This window comes from Cydia pomonella, chromosome 11 (genome assembly GCF_033807575.1).
Source record: "Cydia pomonella isolate Wapato2018A chromosome 11, ilCydPomo1, whole genome shotgun sequence".
NCBI lineage: Eukaryota > Metazoa > Arthropoda > Insecta > Lepidoptera > Tortricidae > Cydia > Cydia pomonella.
Genome location: NC_084713.1, coordinates 15,198,903 through 15,221,434, shown reverse-complemented (window position 1 = coordinate 15,221,434; position 22,532 = coordinate 15,198,903). Strand labels below are relative to the sequence as shown.

Genomic DNA, 22,532 nt, shown 5'->3' with positions numbered 1-22,532 from the left:
AAGGTGGACCAGAGTCGAAAACGCCCGGGAGGCAGCGGGAGACACCCCTCTAGGGGGGAGGGGGAGGGGGTGAAGTTTTCCTACGCCGCGCGCACTGTTGGTCGTTATAACTACTAAACTATAGCTACTAGGGCAAGTGTGGTATCATTTTCGGATAAATAAAAGATGGTCAATCATTTTCTAAAACAAAAAAAACACCTTTACATAGAAAAAAATTGAAATACGGCCCAAAATCTAAAATCTTTTGAGTAAAAAAAATCTTTCAAGGTCAATAAATTTTTAATGATTACCGATATCGGATTTAAAAAAATATATTTAAAAAGGCGCATTAATACAGATTCCAAAAATATAAGTAACATTGCAAATATTTAAGAAAAAAATTGTTTAAAAAAATATAGAACACCGCGCCGCAGAGTCGTAAAAAATTCTTAGCCAATTATGAACATCAAAAACGAGTTTTATAGGTTGCTAGTGTCCTGTAAGCTGTAACTAATAAGGATGGAGTTTTAATTAGATATAGTATATCATCATATCAGCTCATATATGTCCCCACCGAGGGGCTCGAGCCTACCCTGCATTAGGGTGATCGGGCCTTAGTCGATCACGCGAGCCCAGTGCGGGTTGGTCGACTTCACACACAAGCTTCGAGTTTCCTCGCAGCCGTGTGCAGGTTTCCTCACGATGTTTTCCTTCACCGTAAGAGCGTCGAATAAACGTACATATGAAATCGAGATTCGAAAACACATTGGTATGCGGCCAGGATTCGAACCACGACCTCCCGCACAGGAGGTAGCGGTCTTAAGCATTACGCCACCGACGCTCTCTATATATAGTATATAGGTCAATTTTAATAATTATTTGATAGAAGACATTTTTTATCGTGTGTATAAGCATATTTAAACTTATGGCTCAGCTGGGCACGATTTCAAGTGACCCAAAATCTATAAAGAAATTAAACAAACAGTATAGAATTTTACTTAAAAATGTTTATTATTTACATTGTCCCCCACAATCGCAAAGCTCCGTGCACTTAAGTTGCCGCTGAAAGCACCGGCACCTCGAGCCGCCGCACCTCTTTTTGCATCTGCACCGGATCATTTCCAGGCATGCATCTGCAGCTATGCGCAAGTCTGTCCATGTAGGTTGCCAGCTTTCACTGACTTTTCTCCATCCCCAGTTAGATGGACAGGGAAGATTTTGATTCGGTGACATCTGACCCCATACATGGACTGCTTGGAACACTGCCCGCAGGAAATGCTGGTATAGAGCAGCTTTCGTCGGAGGTATATTCTCCAATTGGCGGTCTTTTTTCGAGAATAGGTGCTTTCGGGCTTCGTTTACGGTTGTAAATGAACTGGCTCTAAAACAAAACAAAAAAATTAGTTACTAGACTATTTTATTGTATTGCTAGTTTTAAAAAGTGCTTATTACCTGTCATATAAAATGACGACAAACTTTTCGATTACTGTAAACGCCTCGCTAGTACTCCCCTCATATGCTGCCAGAAACCCTTCTGTGGCATTGGGAAATGCGTTCCATGCATCTATTGCACTTTTTTTTCCTTTCCCGTTAAAATAGGACACAGTATCACAACCTGTGAAGGCATGGAACAGGGGGAGGACTTTCGCTTTTTGTGGCCCTGTAAAAGAAAATAATATGTTTTATATAGCCCGCCTAGCGTTATAGTCTCAGTGCATTCTATTCTATTCTAGCTAGTGGCTAGGGCGTAACGTAGATAAATACAATTTATAATTATTTTTTACCTAGAGTTTTTGCTATTTCGTGACAAGGAAGGTACTGGTGGTGTTTACCAGTACCTACGTGTACCCACAGCTACAGGGCCACAAAAAGCGAAAGTCCTCCCCCTGTTCCATGCCTTCACAGGTTGTGATACTGTGTCCTATTTTAACGGGAAAGGAAAAAAAAGTGCAATAGATGCATGGAACGCATTTCCCAATGCCACAGAAGGGTTTCTGGCAGCATATGAGGGGAGTACTAGCGAGGCGTTTACAGTAATCGAAAAGTTTGTCGTCATTTTATATGACAGGTAATAAGCACTTTTTAAAACTAGCATTACAATAAAATAGTCTAGTAACTAATTTTTTTGTTTTGTTTTAGAGCCAGTTCATTTACAACCGTAAACGAAGCCCGAAAGCACCTATTCTCGAAAAAAGACCGCCAATTGGAGAATATACCTCCGACGAAAGCTGCTCTATACCAGCATTTCCTGCGGGCAGTGTTCCAAGCAGTCCATGTATGGGGTCAGATGTCACCGAATCAAAATCTTCCCTGTCCATCTAACTGGGGATGGAGAAAAGTCAGTGAAAGCTGGCAACCTACATGGACAGACTTGCGCATAGCTGCAGATGCATGCCTGGAAATCATCCGGTGCAGATGCAAAAAGAGGTGCGGCGGCTCGAGGTGCCGGTGCTTTCAGCGGCAACTTAAGTGCACGGAGCTTTGCGATTGTGGGGGACAATGTAAATAATAAACATTTTTAAGTAAAATTCTATACTGTTTGTTTAATTTCTTTATAGATTTTGGGTCACTTGAAATCGTGCCCAGCTGAGCCATAAGTTTAAATATGCTTATACACACGATAAAAAATGTCTTCTATCAAATAATTATTAAAATTGAGCTATATACTATATATAGAGAGCGTCGGTGGCGTAATGCTTAAGACCGCTACCTCCTGTGCGGGAGGTCGTGGTTCGAATCCTGGCCGCATACCAATGTGTTTTCGAATCTCGATTTCATATGTACGTTTATTCGACGCTCTTACGGTGAAGGAAAACATCGTGAGGAAACCTGCACACGGCTGCGAGGAAACTCGAAGCTTGTGTGTGAAGTCGACCAACCCGCACTGGGCTCGCGTGATCGACTAAGGCCCGATCACCCTAATGCAGGGTAGGCTCGAGCCCCTCGGTGGGGACATATATGAGCTGATATGATGATATACTATATCTAATTAAAACTCCATCCTTATTAGTTACAGCTTACAGGACACTAGCAACCTATAAAACTCGTTTTTGATGTTCATAATTGGCTAAGAATTTTTTACGACTCTGCCGCGCGGTGTTCTATATTTTTTTAAACAATTTTTTTCTTAAATATTTGCAATGTTACTTATATTTTTGGAATCTGTATTAATGCGCCCTTTTAAATATATTTTTTTAAATCCGATATCGGTAATCATTAAAAATTTATTGACCTTGAAAGATTTTTTTTTACTCAAAAGATTTTAGATTTTGGGCCGTATTTCAATTTTTTTCTATGTAAAGGTGTTTTTTTTTGTTTTAGAAAATGATTGACCATCTTTTATTTATCCGAAAATGATACCACACTTGCCCTAGTAGCTATAGTTTAGTAGTTATAACGACCAACAGTGCGCGCGGCGTAGGAAAACTTCACCCCCTCCCCCTCCCCCCTAGAGGGGTGTCTCCCGCTGCCTCCCGGGCGTTTTCGACTCTGGTCCACCTTAGTAACAAGTGTGCCAAGTCTCATGCTTTAATGAGAAAAATATTGGTTCCCATACATTGAGTGCACCTAAAAACCCCACTATTACCTTAAAATAAATAAATAAAATGTTATATATTACATACGTATCGGTCAAAATCATAAACCTCCTTTTGGTTTAACTTAGTCGGGTAAAAAAGTAACTTGTGCGATTAAAATAATTCTTTTTATACCCGTACCTACATAATGACTTAATTACTCTAGTATTGCGCATAAGACTCTTACACATTCGTTAGGATAGAAATAAAGCACAAATATTTCGGCAAATAGGGCGAGGTATTTTTTATGGTTGAATGGTACGGTGCGAGACGAGACGAGATGTCACGTCGTCTACAGTTCTCTCACTTAAAGGAATTCAGTGCCCGATTATCTTTCATCTTCCTGGTTGTTACGGAGTATGTTTGTCCATTTCCTTGGCCGTTACATATTAAAGTGTTTTATTCAATGGAATACCGCGGTAGCATTGGAATTCGGTTTCTTTGATGGATGGATGGTATCTAATTTGTTGATGTTCAAATCGTTTCACAACAATGCCTAAAATAGTCCTCTTATTTAGTGTATTGACCTGTAATGTAAATCAGGTCTACTCAAAAATTAAGTATCGCAGTGGTAGTTTGAGTTATAAATGGACTGTAGGTTCAAATCCTGGTTTTGGAATTCATGAAACTATTCCCAGCAGCCTATTGGGGTGTACACATGTTATAGCTGCCATTTATTTGCTTCTAAAGCTTCGATTGCCATCTACAAATGCCGTTATGCCCACAATTCACCTCAAGAATTTTAACGTGTAAGTAAATGACATCCGGCGATCTAAAGGATAACAAAATAGCTTGAATCATCCGTTCTAACCAGATTTTGACACACAGTAGCCTTAAAGATAAAGCTACGTTTTCTGAATAAAATCAAGCGTGACTCACCAAACAAAAGACGGTGGCCAACAAAAGGCTTATTTGAGATTCAAAAGGAGGATCATGGACGTAGAAGGCTAATCTTGTTACCCGGACTAATTACAGCTACTAAAAAGTATGTTTTATAGCGCAGTCAATCGGTCCAATCGGTTGAGTCAGCTGTAATCGATACAGTGTAATTGCGGAGCATGTATCGAGAGACAATGACGTCGCAGCGAGCGCGGGCCATTTGTTCTCATTGCATATGGAGTCGAACGGAAAAGTAGACCAGTGTGACTGTGTGTGCAGAATAGATTTATTTTTTTATTTTATTGATAAAAATGTTTACATGACATTACAGTTGAACCAATGCGTCACGAAACTTAAACTAACTAATAATTATAAGTATTAACAATTATAAAACAATAATGGCACATTAACAGATTAAATTGGGACAGTAGAGCACCTAGCATCCATCGCCTCACAGAATCTCAAGCATTCACTATACACTGCCGCCCATCGCCAAGCAAATAGATCGCATTCAGGCGTCGATGCCAGGAGCGCATTGAGCAGTGAGAGGGCGCGGGGCAGCGGCGAGTTCCTGCGCGATACGGTGCGCGCCGGCGGCACGGCCAACAGGTCGCGTTGTCGTGCTCTGAGGGCCATTCTCGGGACGTCCGGAACAAACAGGCGCACGAGACCAGAAACAACTTCGGGACAGTCTGACTCCCCACGCAAGGCTCGGCATGCCATGACAAGGAGTTGGTAATTCCGCCTGACCTCCAAGGAATTGTACCCGAGGGAGCCGAGAAGATACTTTGTCGGGTACAGGTACGGATAGAATCCGAATATTTTTTTATAAAGGAACCTTAAAAACGCTTTCTGGACCTTCTCAAGCAGTAAAGCATACGTCGACTCGTAGGGGTTCCAAATGATCGACGAAGTCTCCAGCTTACTCCTTACTAGACCATTGTACACCATTTTTATGGCCACCGGGTCATGAAAATCGCGAAGGTTTCGGATTACAAAACCCAGCCTTTGAAAGGAGCTCTTCGCGAGAGAAAAAATATGCTCGTGAAAAGTTAGCCGTGCATCGAACACTACGCCCAGATCCTTGACGGAAAAGACACGATTTATCGGCTCTGACCCCAGTATATAATGCCCATATATAGCGGAACGAGAGCGGCTAAATGTACACACACAACACTTGACTGGGTTGAAATGAAGTTTATTGTGCATACTCCACCGAAACACCAGATCGATGTCCTCCTGTAACGTCTCGCAATCAGTTCTTTGCTCAGATAGATAATGCTAGATAATGAAATATCGTTTATTTTCAGGTAATTGAGGCCAATTTGATACATACCTTAGTATACATACAATAATATAAGGTAACCTACTTAATTTATTCAGCTGATATTTGAAGACAGCGAATCGTAATGTCCTTCTTAATGCAGGGCTTGTTCTCATCAGATTCTCTTGTACGGGAAGAGCGGTGATAACATTAAATGCTCCGCGCTGCTCGGAGCAATAATACACCTGAAAAATTAAGCTATATACCACTGCTAAATAAATAACAACGATGATGCCAAGAGAAAGAAGCTGATCTGAAATTGGTTACAGGTTCAAAGAGCCATTAATTTGATCGAGTCGGTTTGAGTGAACTAAATATCTGTTCTCGGAAAATTCGAAGCCGCAATTGTACATCGAAACGTATAATCGAATAGTTTGTAAATCCCTGTAGTTCGCCTAATGCCACAGTTCCATCCACACAGTAGTGTGAGGTGAGGCATCTCTTTAGTATGGCGAACAAAAGCCGTACAGATAGTAATGTCAGTATTAAAAGTAGCGGATTAGACTACGCGTCAAAATAGTACCTTTCAATCTCTAACAATTTAACGAAATATATGTCTCTATATGTAGATTGTGTGTGACTTGACAGATACTTTTGAAAGCAAACTGTAAAGATATATCTCCATTTAGAAAAGTATTCCCGGGTGGCAGATACTTTTGGGGCGATGTTTCATCCGCTACTATTGATGCTGATTGTACAGCGCGATAATCAATCAAGAAGTTGCTAGCATGAACGATCGACTCACCTGCACTCTGTATATAATGGAAACACACGGCCAGATCGTATCGTACGCAGTTACACGCGTTTAAGTAATTGCGGGAACTACTATTGTTAACCGGTCGACGCAAATTGGGCATTAGCGATAATTTATTGGGTTTGGAATAAACTCGCATTGTAGTTGGCATTATTTAAATATGTAACTAGTGTGTGGGCTCGCAGGGCGATGGACCCTAATGATAGCAATTGTTCTCCATCATTGCACGCGCGCAGGTGCGCCTCGGACGCAAGGGAAACATGGAAAATATACGTCTTCAAAGATTTCTTTTGCAATTTATTTCATACAATATGCCCAAATATTTATAAATATTTGGTGCCCCCAAAAATGGGTAACTTTGCTCCAATATTGGATTCAAATTAAGGAAATTATGATTACTCGTATTTTGTGAACTATTTAATATTAAATATATTCAGATGAATTGAGATTAAGAATAAAGTCTTATCAAAATAAATATATTTTACGGGTAAGTCAACATTATGAAATTTTTTATTATATAAAAGGTATACCTATACGTACCTATTTCGGTATGCCTGCGAATTGGAGCCAAAATATGCTCCGCCCATACCTGTGCATGCGGCAAGGACGTGGACCGGCTAGGCCGACATGGCCTCTCATGCACCAAAAGCGCCGGCCGATTATATCGCCACGGCACTATTAATGATGTGGTTCGGCGGTCGCTTGCTACCGTCTCTGTGCCTGCTACTTTAGAACCCACAGGCATGGCGAGAGACGATGGCAAGCGACCGGACCAGGCTACCCGCGCACAAGCCGGCGCTGCTGCCGACCAGGCCCAACTACTCAAGCGCCGCAAATACTCATCTTTACTGCAAGAAAACATTCATGGGCGCCCAGTCGGCACGGCTGATCGACGCCACTGGAGACCATAGGGCTGGCGCTTACCTCTCCCAGCGTATATCCCTGGCAATACAGAAAGGTAACGCGGCCAGCGTTATGGGATCTTTGCCGCAGGCGGGGGCTTTAGAAGGGGTATTCTTTTTATAACTAATTTGTTCATTAGTATATCTTTTACTTTTATTTAATATTAGTTTAATTTTTAAGTAGTTTTATTTTATGGCTAGTTTAGTTTTAATTTTATACCCTGTGATTAAGGCATTTAATACCTAATATAAGTTTTTATTATTATACCGCTAGAAATTTTCATATGTAATAAGTTAGTGAAAAAAGCTGCGAAGCTGCCACTATGTGACTTGGTTGAGACATACCTACTGACAGACATGTTATAAACTGAGATAGATGTCATGTCAGCCTTCGCTTTTTCTTTAACACATGGCATCAATTTCAGTTTATAATTTATACCTAAACATAATTTGATTTGTTCTCAAAGTTGTGTAGGTAAGTTAAGTATTTTCGAACATTAGTTTAAACAATAAACCCTATACGACACGATATTAGACGTTCTAAATTCCTTTCTATATTTAAAACTCAATTAAAGGAACATTATTTAAACCTTATGTTTTCTCCTTATAACTCACGGTTGTTATGGATACCTGACATTATATATTGTTTATTTATAAATTTTTATAATATATTGTTTATTTATATGTATTAATTTCTCTAGTGTTTGATTTATTGTAACTTAGCAATTCATAATATATATTCATTTTCATTTAGGTATATTACATAATATACTAGGTACATGGTACATATTTCAATGATTATATTAATTAAAGCAGGGGTGCAAAGTAGGACTATTCTATGTAACACTGATAACTGACTCCCAAAATACCTAAGTTTTAAATAGGTACATACTCGTAATTAGAGGTTTCCCTTTATACATAAATCTAATTACTTATCATTTGAAAAGTTAAGAATCACACTTTCTTTAGGCGCTCTACGTAACAGTGGCAATTTTCGTAAAATTAATTGATTATCAAAGCGTGAAACCACAATTCCTTAAGTAAAAGTTAAGAGTTGTATTGTTTGAATTTCAATAGGAGTTGAAAATTCCATTGCGCAAAAAGGTTTTTTTTGCTCAAGAATGGTCACGTGAACTGGGAAAGGGAAATATATGGCTGTATTTTAATGTGATTAACGCGATGATATAATTTTCTGCAGCATTTTCGTGTTTTCTTTTTTGGTACTTAGGTAATATATCTTATAAGGTATCTTATAAGGTAGGTAAGCGGTGGTGGTCGAGTGGATATGACGTCCGACTTTCAATCCGGAGGTCGTGGGTTCAAATCCTGGCTCGTACCAATGAGTTTTTCGGAACTTATGTACGAAATATCATTTGATATTTACCACTAGCTTTTCGGTGAAGGAAAACATCGTGAGGAAACCTGCATGCATCTGCGAAGAAATTCAAAGGTGTATGTGAAGTCCCTAATCCGCATTGGGCTAGCGTGGGGACTATAGCCCGAGCCCTCTCGCGCATGAGAGGAGGTCTGTGCCCAGCAGTGGGACGTATATAGGCTAAATTATTATTATATATTATTATTAGGTAATATATATACACATACATGCTATGTAGGAGTGAACTCACACTACATATATCTACTACACATATACTAGATAAGTATACATCTTTATCGTATACTTGGTTTAGTCTTTATCTTGGAACAGTTAAAAATATGCGTACGGTTTACGTGTTTGGAAGCAGAAATTAGATTTTGGGCGCTTAGTACTTTACAGTTGAATTTACTTAAATCCTATGCCAAACAATGTAAAGAGGTCATAAAGAAGCTCTAAGCAATTCTCTTAAGTTGTTTCGGAAGTATTTTGCAATTCACGAGATCGTACGTATGATTTCATACATTCGGTAGCGCGGGAACTCGCTGGTATTCATCTGGCAAAGGCTAGATTGTCAATTTATGTGCGATGACGCGATGCGGCATGCCCCGCCACAAAGGCACGTGCGTGGCCCCGGTGGTAACCGCGGGCCACTCAAAGAGAGCGCCTATCAAGCATCTAGGAACGTCCAGAAGTTACAAACCTACTTAAAAGAGCATATGTATATACAAAGCTAAATACACTTCCGTCTTTCACGAGAGTCACTTAAAGGTGTAATGGCCCGGCATGTGGGCACCTCTGACAAGCCGCCTTTTCTGCGGTTCCGAAGCGTGGGATGCCCACCTTTGTGACAGTATCAGCGGTTAACCAGAAGCTTTTTGACAAATCGACATCAGAGGCGCCACGTCTTGGTTAAGATGAACAGATATCTACGGCATTTGTTTAAGATCTTGGCGCTGTGTGCGTTGACTGTACCACAAACATGCCTTTTATGTTACATGTCGGTGTCAGATATTATCACTAATTTGTCTAATCATGCCTAGGAAAGGTACAAGCGATGTTATTGTAAGATAAGGTAACCTGTACCCCTAGTGTAAATAAATTCGATTTCGAAACGTGACGTACGCGTTTGCGTTTAGTCTCATTTTGTATTGGATTTCGAAAGAGCGCGCCAAGCGGGACGTTTTGGAAGCTCAAAATCCTATACAAAATGAGACTTAACGCAAACGCGTTCGTCACGTTATGATCTCGATCAAAGTTACACTAGGGGTACTGACCGAGCAAAGTTAGGTACCTACGTAGTTTACAATTAACAGTTAGTTCAAAATGGCAAAAAAGGCCCTTATAATTTCGTCATGTTTGTCTGTATATCATAGCCATATTACATGGAAAGTGTCATTAATGGAAAGTGTTCCCGAAGTGCGAAACTTTTTAGTGACGATTATTTGGCTAGACAGGATCGAGACCTGCAGAATGCTGCGTTAGTCATATCATAACAAAAACTTAGAAATAAAACTGGAAGAGATCCCTGAAAGGGATAAGTTCGCCTTTGTACAAATGATGTGTGTTTTTTCCTGTTTAATGTTTCTTTTTGTACAATAAAGTGTTTTACTACTACTACTACTACTAAAAATGGAAAAATACAACCTTAAAAAACGACTTTAACAGGTCAAATGAAATATTATCAATTTTATGTGCGCTAGAGTCTGGCTAGCCAAATATTGTTGACAGATATTTTCATGTTGTATCACCAATTGTCTATGTTTAAAAAAAAAGCTCAAAGTCTGTTGTCAATTTATGTCATTCATTCAAATTGTTCGCGGTTTATAAGGGGTTTATTTTAAATAATATTAGTAATGAGGTCCGCAAACTATTATTTAAGCTCATAAATAATTACGATAATGATTACGATAGTGAAGCGTTGTATAACGAAAAACTGCTATGTTTACAAGTCCTAAACAATTTAGTAGGTTGGTGCTCTATTAATGTTTTGATACTTTAATTACTAGTTCTAACATTTACCTATATCTGATTAGTACGTGAATTTATTAATACCTGAATCTCATGAGCAGGACAAGTGTGTAAAGAAACGGATAAACTAGAAGTTCTGGAAAATATCGATAAAATCGAAACATTGGAACGTAACGAGTTACTGAAAACTAATATTTAGAAGAAATCTGTGGAATGACTGGTCAGTAGTAAATTGTTATAAAAATATATAAAAATATCTTGGTGGAACATGTCTATATATATCTTTGTACTTTACATAGAGGTAGAAATTACATGAGCTGATTTTGAGTGCACGTCAATGTATATTAACTTATTTCCTTAGGTACCTTACGAGTGCACAGAAAATCAAAAATATTTTCTAGTATCAAAATTATAATACCTACTACACAAAGTGTGACCAGCCCAAGATTATTTGAATTCAACAGACTCTAGCATCTGATATGTTTGAAGTCAGTGCCAAGCCCAATACATAGTTACAATACCCGTCAATAATAACCATACCCCCAAACAACTAATTTACAATTTTCTTTATTTATTTCTTACCAAACCCCACCAGGGTCGGCATTCGGTTCGGCTTGGCACCGGCTTCAAACATATCAGTTTCTAGCGCATAAAAAGGTAGAATATTTTATTTTTTAAGTCGGCTTTATTTTTTTTAAGTTTTTCTATGTATAAAACAATCTAGTTTGAGATTACTCTGGGACTACTTAGGTCCTAGATCGATTTCTGTAAGATTGTTTAATGTTGAAATATTAAAGTCGCTATTATCAAACATTGAGAAAATGTACGCCTTTTTTTTGTTAGCGTATAATATTCAGAATTAAAACTGTTTGCTAGTGTTCAATGTCTTTAGGAATACCAAAGTACTTTTGGATATTTTTTACTAACATTAACCCGAAATCTTTTCTGGGGAACCAATTGAGTGAGGAAGACATTTAGAATAATAATATATAATCAATTAATAAACATTTACGACGCTTTTAAGTTGAATGGTACAAAATATGTTTGCGATATGATGAGATTTACAAGTTGAGTGCTAGCAGTAAATAAGTATTTCCTAGGGATAATTGGAGTGATACAAAGAAATCGTAGGTACCTTATTTATTCTTAATGATACATTGTAAGTCTATAATTAATATAATTGTCTACTTATTGAAATAGCTTAGAAAGTTCAAAGGTTTTATGTTATTTTTAACTGAATACAGAAGGTGCCCTTAGCTATTAATTATTCTGCTTCTAATGGAACCACACGAGTTCCGAAATAGAAGTATTTGATAGATATATATTTCTATAGTTGGGAAGTATTTATAACGAAGCCTTTTTTGAGCATAATTTCAGTTAGCTTTGTTGTCAATTGTCAATCGGTATACATACTTATACCTAGCGGCACATACCTATAATAGGCTTTAGTCAAGTTAAAGAATCACATTTTTTACTTAAACTAGTTTTGCCAATCGAAGTGAATTTAACGAATCTGGCTATTCCGCGCTGGATCGGGACAGGTGGCGTTCTCTCGTTTCGGAGGCCAAAATTTATTTTTGGATCGCTGAGCCAAAGCAGTTAGTTAGTTAGTTGGCTATTCAAAATATGTAGCTTGGCCGTTTCGCTACCGTCACATGGGTGTAAGGTGATAAAATATTCATTACTTCTCTGTTGTAGTTCTTGGAGTAAGGCAGCAGACTGGATGCACGCGGTGCGTGGCGTACGTCCAGTTCGCGGCCTAACAAAACCGGCCTTTAAAATACGATATGGATCGCATATGTCAGTGTCAAAAGTGATGTTTTTCTTTGAAGAAATGTCTACTTACTTATCTAAAAATTCCGCACTTGTACCTAAATGACTTCGTGTTTAGTTTGGTATACTTTGGTATCGTTCAGACGTTAGCTAGTTTGGATAAAAATGTCAAAAAGAGAGATAAACTTTAGACTAACTTTAACTTTAGATTGACTCGTTAACGATACTGGCAAAAATGTTACGTATCAAATTCAATTCTTAGTATAATTCAGATTAAATTTTCTAGCAGCATTCTCAAACTCATGGATAATGTTAACAATACGTTATTTAATAATTGCACCTCTATAACTGAAATAACTTGTTCCCACCAGTATTAATGGTACTCTCTATAAGTGAGACAGATATTTATTTATACCTGGTTATTAAAGACACTGGGTAAGTAGAATACCTCTTGTGAAACAAAACATACAAGTGAAACAAATTTTAAGGTATTATGTACGTGCAATTTTGGGAATTAAAAAGCTTAGACTACTTAATTGATACATTTTGCAACCTACACGAAAAGCATTAATAGTAGTAATGGGATAGCCCATCGGAAGCGTTCCAAATAAGGGGGTTCAAGAAAAAAGCGTACTCCATTTCGGCCGGCAACGCTTTTGCAACCCCTCTGGTGTTGCAAGTGTCCATGGGCGATGGTAATTGCAATTGCCTACCATTAGGGGATTCATCTACTTGTTTGTCTCATAAATATATCATAAGAAAGGGATGGTCTTTCTTCTTCTTCCTCGCGTTGTCCCGGCATTTTGCCACGGCTCATTGGAGCCTGGGGTCCGCTTGACAACTAATCCCAAGATTTGGCGTAGGCACTAGTTTTTACGAGAGCGACTGCCATCTGACCTTCCAACCCAGAGGGTAAACTAGGCCTTGTTGGGCTTAGTCCGGTTTCCTCACGATGTTTTCCTTCACCGAAAAGCGACTGGTAAATATCAAATGATATTTCGTACATAATTTCCGAAAAACTCATTGGTACGAACCGGGTTTTGAACCCGCGACCTCCGGATTGCAAGTCGCACGCTCTTACCGCTAGGCCACCAGCGCTTCTCATAAGAAAGGGATGGTGCCTTGCATTAAATAAGGCTATGCTAGTTTTATACGTGAATAGTGACAAAAAACTCTAGTTAAAATTGACACATTTTGATATAAGATGAAGAAAAGCATTTCTGGTCCAGAAATGTAACTTTTGAGAACAGACAGATCAAATACGTATGTAACATTTTCAGAACAAGAAATAAAATCAGAATCAGGCTCCTGACTTATGTCTACGTCGAGTGGGAAAAGTTTAGCTTAGCCACGGAAGTTTTTAGAAATAAGTAGTCATGTAACGCCTATTTCGCAAAACGTGAGCTACACGTAGCCAATCAGCGACAAGAAAAAATTACTGACTCCACCTATTTCTATCGTGAAAAGTACAACCGTTATATTTTTTTGCATGGTCATTGTCATAATATTTTATAATACAGTATTGAATACTGCTATACGTTTATAATTTGCACCCTCATTTCCTATTCAGATTCAACTTAATAGTTTCATGCCACTGTCAGCCTATCACAGCCGATTTCAGATCTATATTGATTTTGAAAATTTTGTATACATATTTTGTATAGTAAAATGAAAGATAGAATCTATCTAAAGGTTGCTAAAATGAATTCGGACCAAAGTTTTCATAAATGTATACAAGTATGAAAAAATACGAAATGGGAATTGTGGGCTATGGGTACTTGAAAAGTTGCATTTGAGCTACCTACATTATTAATTTAGTAACTTATGTTACCATCGAAATATCGGTAACACAGGGGTAAATTTATAAATAATCGTCAATTGCGAATATCAAAAGTAATATTAAGAACATATCATTATAAATAAATACTTGGGATTGTGTATAATATATCTTTTGATTGTACAGCGACATTTTATTTTGTGCGATACAGATAGGTACATAGATTAAATAAATAAACTCGAACACGACTCTACATTAATGGATTTCTTGATTCTTATAGTTTTTGATACTGACTAGACTGGAGCTATTTATACTAAACATCGTAAAAGTCGAAATATTTTATTTGACGGAATGGTAATGAAAGAAAAAACATTGTCTCTTCTGTCACTGAGAAATTTTGCTAAATTCTGGAAAAGAACTACCTACTGTTCTCTACTAGATTTCGATTTGTAACTGATGATCGATGTTAACCTATCGGTGATGTTGTGCCGTTATAGGTCCAGATCGGGTGGTCTAATTCAAAAATAGTTTTAATATTATTAAATATTGTCAAGAAATGCAGAAATAATTGTAAACCATTAATTATATTTGCTTCTCAAAATGGCTGAAAGGAAGGTTTATATTGGAGTATATTTTCAGAATAATATTTAGTATCCCTTTTTTCTAGTTATATGGGCTTGAGGATGATTATGCTGACGCATTTATCTAGAACTCTACCAGTGGAAATGCCTGCTGGGGTACCTGTTAAAGTACGTATTACTTAATCTGTGTTTTAGCTTCAGTTTGCTTTGAATATAGTCCAAAGCTGCGAGTACCTTGACACGAACAAGGCAAGAGAAGACTTATACTTACATTAATTGGCTGTATTCAAAATCACCGACCCTAAACGGGGAATTGGGCGATTGCCATACGAGCGCCATAAGACCTTGGATGTTGTTCTCATCGCTTACCGAGCTTTTGACGTCAGCTGTAGTCATCACAACAGACTATTTGAAGCGCTGTAGAAATGCATTACTTCGACTCTCTTTTCCCTCGGTTATTCTTCTATTAATAAACTTCTTGTATACTTAAATAAGCCTCGTACCACATGGAGGCGATCAGTTGAGAAGGAGGCTGGCTTAACTGGACTCGGATGGAAAGAGCTGGAAGTAGCCGCTCAGGATCGCGCCACATGGAAAATTCTTCTGCGAGTCCTATGTCCTTGATGAGGGATAACAGGATTACATCATCATCATCATACTTGTATAAAAAATAGAATAGAGCATAAAGTATAGATGCGTAACCAAGCCTAGTTTATGCTTTTTGCTTCTTAAGAATATTACTCGAATGTTATCTGGTTTGTATGGCAAGAAAAAATTAGGAAAACATAACCGGCAGATACAGAGTGACCAAAATGTCTGTATCATTCACAAGTATCACTATTATCATGTTGTAACACTTAAATGAGATGTGTGCTCCCACATATTTTAAAAGCTGTAGGAGCAAAATAGATACATTTTACTGTACCTATGTTTTTTTTTAGTTCTGACTAATCAGGTGTGCTGGCTGTAAGTTAATACATTTTCTGTTTGCACTGGCATCCTCGCCCAGGTGATACCTTAGGGCTGGTGATCGAGTGGACGTGTTTTGGTAAGGTCAGATGTAATTCTGTTTTCCAGATCTCGCATTTTTGCCTTAGAGACTTGGTGACGTTTAACATAGCTGTCTTGAGACTGCTCACATCCTTTACCAATCTTGACACGTCGTCGACGTGGTTATCGTCGGTAGATAGTAACAAAGGTAGGTAGAACTTCTTTGAGATGTATGCAGATAGGCATGTGCCGACCAGCACCTGGTAAATACCAAAAGTTGGTTACAAATCCTTAGGCCTTGGTCTCCGTTTGATGCCATACGGCATCACTTTCCATAGAAATGTTGCCTACTTTAAACAACGTCAACCGGAGACTAGTAACCTTACCACGAGGTTGACACACTGATATACTGGCGTGTGCGTGATTTAGTTTCTATGCATCTCGCTGGTACTGGCATATTAGTGCGAGCGAGATGTATAGAAAGTAAGTTACGCAGACGTTAGCAAATATATCAGTGTCAATCGCGTATGCACTTGTGGTAGCAGTATAGGCCTTATTCTAGTTTACCTGAGTTAAATGCTGACAACGCCGTTAAAGCGATGGGAAGGTAGTGCTTTGGTGCGACAATTTGGCTCCTTCCGAAACAATGGCAGGCTCAACGCTCCACCGAGCCCGGGTAGGACACATTACATTTGTTACAGCCTGACAATTAAATTAAACCTTAGGTACTTGCAATACAACGTCTGACGAAAAACGTTTTATTATAGCGCCATTTTTTTACATCAACAATTGTTTACACTTTGTTAAATATAAATACAAACGTTTTGACTATTAATGCTAAGCGTAACAAATACTTATAGGTAAACACCACATGCATGAATATACAGTATATAGTACATTTCGATGCTAGTGCGAAAAGTAATGACATTTCCGCACGTGTATCGAACGACGTTTTTTAATACAGTTGCGAAAAAATAAGAAAAAAACAAGTATTTTTTATGCATTTTCTATAAGACAGAAATAATTGTAAATATAAAATATTATACTATTATTCCCGTTTATCGTTTTTACGATTATTTGTGTATAGTATATTTAAATTGTATGAAAACAATATCGAATGTTGCCTTTGGAAACTTTAAACATTCTTGCAGTAAGAAAAAACGCCTCTGCTTTGACAGGCGTTTCGGCAGCTATTCCGTTCCATTCAGACAATTTATTAAGAACGGTTTTTCAATATTCAATATTAAAAAAGAAACGTGTTATAATGATGAAGAGGTAAGTAATAAAATATGAAATATGCTTATATTTATTATTTTTACATTAACAGTAGGTTATTATGTTGATTACGACTTTTAAAGGAAACCAACATTAACACTTGTCAATAAGTAGTCATGAATGGAACAAGTGGAAAAGTAAAAAGCACTAGTTCGCGAAATCCAACTTACCGCACACTAAACAGCTACGTAAAGTAGCACTTTTTGAGCAACTGTATTAAAAAATACATTTACGCTTATACCGTTTACAATAATAATGCTGGAATTAACTATAACAGTAACGTATACCGTTTACAATTATAATGCAGAAAATTAACAATTATTTTTTGCTAAGCAGGAGCGGTCAGATTTTTTAAATTAATGTGCAGAGTCAAAGTATATTATATCAATTACGTGCCTACATAGCTACTGCCTTGCATAAACTGGGGACAGGTGAGTTGCTGCAGTGGACCGTCCGTCGAAGCGAAGGGCACAGGGGTGTTATCGGGTTGCGGGGCATTCTCATTGGAGCACGGAAGTGCAGAAGACCTAGGAGTTGCGGACAGTCTATGACATTATTTAATAATTTATACAAGAACGTTGCATAAATCGGTTTTATTATTTAAATTTAAAAACAAAGGTTTAGAGGTCTTTAGCTATATCACTTTAAGTCATAGACCCTGCATTGTATAGTCTAAACTCAATTCCATCAGATTGTCAGTATGCTGCGTTTTGTTTCACGTTAGCAGACACATTGCCATGTCGGTGGATCTCGGACTCCTTGGCGCTGCGTAGAGATGTAGCCTCGCTCTGCATTTTCTATCGCATGTATAACGGAGAATGCAGGGCTCCGAGGAATTGGTCGGTTTAATCCCTGCCGCCACTTTCCGACGTTTCTCAACGCGACTACATTTCCATCTTCACGACTTAGATGGTTGGCAGTCCTCTACTGTGCGTTTCTCTAAATACTTTCTGCCTCGCGCAGCTAAGCTGGGGACTGAACTGTCGTCTGAGGTATTTCCAGACCGATACGACCTTCAAACCTTCAAGAAAAGAGCGTACTCCCATCTTAAATGCCGGCAACGCCCTTACAACCCGTCTGGTGTAGCGGGTATCCATGGGCGGCTGTAACCGCTTACCACCAGGTGATTCGTCTGCTCAATGCGAGATATATATCGAACCGACCGAGCCGGCCGAGGTACACTTTGAACACGCACTTTAACGCTTTGATAAGAGAGGCGTATATATAGCTATGAATACCTTGGCCGCTCCGATATATCTGATGGCGTCTGTACTTACGTTGTAGTATAGTGTTTCATTTTTATTTTTGGCATATCCACTTTTGCATTATCGCGTTCATAATCGAAGTCAGATATAGGTACGGCCCGATTCGAACTTCCAGATACGTCAAATATTAGGTCTAGATACGATATGGATTGGATATGTCAGTGTCAAAAGTAATGTTTTTGTTTGAAGAATAGTCACTTTTGACACTGACATATCCGATCCATATCGTATCTAGACCTAATATTTGACGTATCTTAAAGTTCAAATCGGGCCCTTGTTAATCTGAAGTTAGAGGTAATTTCACTCCGGGCGCGATGGAGAGTGTTCATTCTTTAAGTACTGTTATTTAAAGGACAATTTAAATTAACATTGTGACATTAAAATGATATCTAAATGATGTCAGTCGCCTGTGATCCCGTGGATTTCGCTCGTACTTATCCGTAGGTACATGTATTGGCGCGACCCAAGGCTCCCATGAGCCGTGGCAAAATGCCGGGATAGCGCGAGGAAGAAGAACATACGAGAAGAAGAAGAGCGAGACGCACGGGCCACTGACATCATTTATATATCGTTTTGATTTCACATTGTAAGTTTGAATTGGCCTCTTAGTCTGTGCTGTTTGTATAAGGGGGGAGCTTTAGAGCTGTAAACAAAGCGATAATAATGTGTCTAAGTTGATAACGCTGCGCTGACGCCGATTAGCGCCGTCCGGTTCAGATAACATTACGCGGAACGCTGATCCGAATTATTTCATTACACTAATGCAATTTGTATGCATATTTCGTTCTCTCATTGAAGATTTATATTTAGTAGGCATTATTATACATATAATAAATATCTTCAAATATGATCCTATTCGCCAGAATGATCAAAATTTCATGACATGCATCAACTTAATATACTAAAAAAAAATCTAATACATATAACAAGCCAAATATTTCTAATCTTTAACCCGACTATATAGTGAGTTTGTAAGGATATGCCTGTTTTCTAATTATAAAATATTGTAAAAGATTTCACAAACCGAATGGAACGAAGAGTGTTATGATGCGATCTTTTATGTCTCAGCAACTGCAATCCCACATGCGTTATTTTGTGTCATATAGGTACTTTATAGCGGTGACATGGTATCGTACGGAATTCGAACACACATCAAAAAATATAAGAAAAGTGTACGTAATGTACTCTAATTAAAAAAAATAAGGTACTACACGTACTTACAAAAAAAAGGATCAATCTGTCACCGCTAGGAAGCATCGGTACGTCCTGGTGGGCGCTATCTATTTCACTATGTACATAGTAGTCGAGTTTTCAACTTTCTTGTGAATCAAAAAATATGTACGAAGAATGTACGTAATTGAACGCTTATTGTAGGGTCAACTTAACATGCTATTGAATATCTGACGCGCTCGAGTAATTTCGAAAATCCCCTCTTGGGCTCCCCTGCCATTAAAACCTGAACGTCTACTTCTCGTATATATTTTCTGATTCACAAGACAGTTGAAAATTCGACTGCTACAAATAAAACGGATAGCGGTGACACAAGCCACACAATTTTGAATTCATAATTGTTTTCTCGTAAGTATGTGTAGTACCCTTTTTTTTTTAATTAACGTACAATTCTGTACATTTTTTGATTCACATTAAAGTTGAAAACTCTACTACTACATAGTGATATAGATAGCGCCCGCCAGAAAGTATGCTTTCTAGCGGTGACAGATTGATTATTGATTTCTCGTAAGTAGTTACATAGTACTTTTATTGTTAATTAGCGTACAATTACGTACATTTTCCCTACATATTTTCAAATTCACAAAAAAGTTGAAAACTCGACTACTACATTGTAAAGTAGATAGCTTTCGGCAGAAAGTATGCTTCCTAGCGGTGACAGATTTATCCTTGTTATCTCGTAAATACTTACGTGTAGTACATTTTTTATATTATTGATTTTTAGTTTAAATACCATGTCACCGCTAGAAAGTATGCCACGTTATTTTTTTAAATAAATAAATAATAATAAATAAATATTATAGGACATTATTACACAAATTGACTAAGTCCCACAGTAAGCTCGATAAGGCTTGTGTTGAGGGTACTTAGACAACGATATATATAATATATAAATATTTATAAATACTTAAATACATAGAAAACACCCATGACTCAGGAACAAATATCCATGCTCATCACACGAATACATGCCCTTACCAGGATTTGAACCCGGGACCATCAGCATTTTGATGTTAATGTTTAGAAAATAAGAAGCCATATTAGTAAAGTGACAGGCGTAGATAGTTGCCGCACCAGCGGAAAGTCAATGAATGTGTTAATCTCTTGTACTAGTCAAGAACACTAGCACATTTCCCGTCGTGCCCTACCCTCTTTTTGTTCCGGTATCCCTTATTTTACAGCGACTGTCAGATCCTAAACTTGACGGATTTTTGTAACCTGAGCTATCATTTTCGGGATCACTCCTTGAAGTCTAATTACCCGTGCGACGCGCGCTCTCTAACACAACACAAACGTTTCTGATTGAATCTCTTCCTATACGTTATTAGCACATTCGAGCAACAACGCCTTCTGTATAACTGTATGATCTCCATTAGAGGCTTTACAAGGTGAGTCATTACTTAGGTACCGTAAAACCTCCCAAGTATAGATACTTAGTCCAAAGACTCTCAACTACTCTTATCGTTTCGTTCAAAAATAATATTCTCAACTCTTAATACTAATAAGTACACTCAGCTGCTACTTTATGAATTAATTTCATTCGGTATGTATCCATACAATATTCTTAGTTATGATATCAGTTGAATGAGGCAAGGTCTTAGGCGAAGAAACTAGAGAATGTGTGTATTTACAAAAAGACGTACTTAGCTTATGGTCCATAGTAGTTCTCCTATTTAAACGAATATGTTATGAGCTTTTAAGATAACTACCCATACCGATACTGACACAATTTTAGTACATATTTTTTTTGTTTTATGTATGTATGTATATACTTTATTGTACATAGAAATAAAAGCACGAGAAACACAGTTACATAGTAAATTAAATACAAGAAAGGCGAACTTATTCCTGTATGGATTCTCTTCCAGTTGTTTTATATGTATAATACGAGTAAAATTAAGGTAAAACAAAGGATGAAATCCGGAGGTCAGTCATGATATTTGGTATAAAGGTGTACGCGAATCAATTAGTCACTAAAATACCGGGCAAGTGTGAGTCGGACTCGCCCACCGAGGGTTCCGTACAAATTGAATTAATTTTTTAATTCCTTTCTTTTTACAAATTTATTCCAAGCATATAAGTGAATTGGTCTGAAACTGTAAGCTTGGTTCGTGTTAATAAATAAAATAAAATGAAAGAAATGGACGGAAACAAAATTATATTTGCAATTTGAGCGATAGAAAAAAAAAACACGAAAACGTGTCTACTTTTCATTTGATTTGAATGGTATATCGTTACCATGCATACCGCAGCAATATATTTTTAGTATAAAATAGCTAGTGATATAGCCGAGGGATTTGACTGCCAATTTTTTGTACAGAATTGTATACCTATCTTTCAGAGTTATTCAGGTAGGGAAGCCGAAGAGGGGAATATTGGAGTTACTCGAGCGCGTCAGATTAATATGAAGCCTTGCATCCTGTTGAGTATCTGTACCATGTATGAGTCCTTAAACAGAGCCGCGTGTCTAGGACCGCCCGACAGAATAGTAAAAAATAATCGATCGTCAGAAATACCCGAGTGCGTCAGATTAAGGTATAATAGTGAATTAATTACTTGTTAAAAAGTGTCCATTTCAATAATCTGACCCGTAATGTAGTGGCAGGCAATACAAAGTTGCAAACAAAAAAGTTACTTTGACTTACTCGAGCGTGGTCGAATTTTATTTTTATTTTGAAGGGAATAATGCAAGAATAACTAAATAAAAAAAACTGCCGCTTTGCTCAAGCCGAAGTAGCAAAAATCGTTTATGAAGATTAGTATAACGTCTTTCGATTTTGGTGTACTTTACGGCATTGGAAGAAAAATTTTGGAAATTATATATCCTAAAAAATGGAAAATAAATATTTCGAACCGTAAGAATAAAGATACTGCTCCATATTATC

At 37.8% G+C, this 22,532-nt stretch overlaps 1 protein-coding gene and 1 long non-coding RNA gene across 2 annotated transcripts in view; both read right to left on the bottom strand.

The window, feature by feature from the left end:
* Nucleotides 1-22,532, bottom strand: part of LOC133522954 (early growth response protein 2-like) — a 64,205-nt gene that overhangs the window by 39,646 nt on the left and 2,027 nt on the right. The gene's annotated exons all lie outside the window — the stretch shown is intronic.
* Nucleotides 967-1,829, bottom strand: LOC133522955 (uncharacterized). Its single transcript, XR_009800162.1, has 2 exons — nt 1,432-1,829; nt 967-1,360 (listed from the first exon to the last, which is right to left on the bottom strand). It is a non-coding gene; the product is annotated as an uncharacterized LOC133522955 (long non-coding RNA).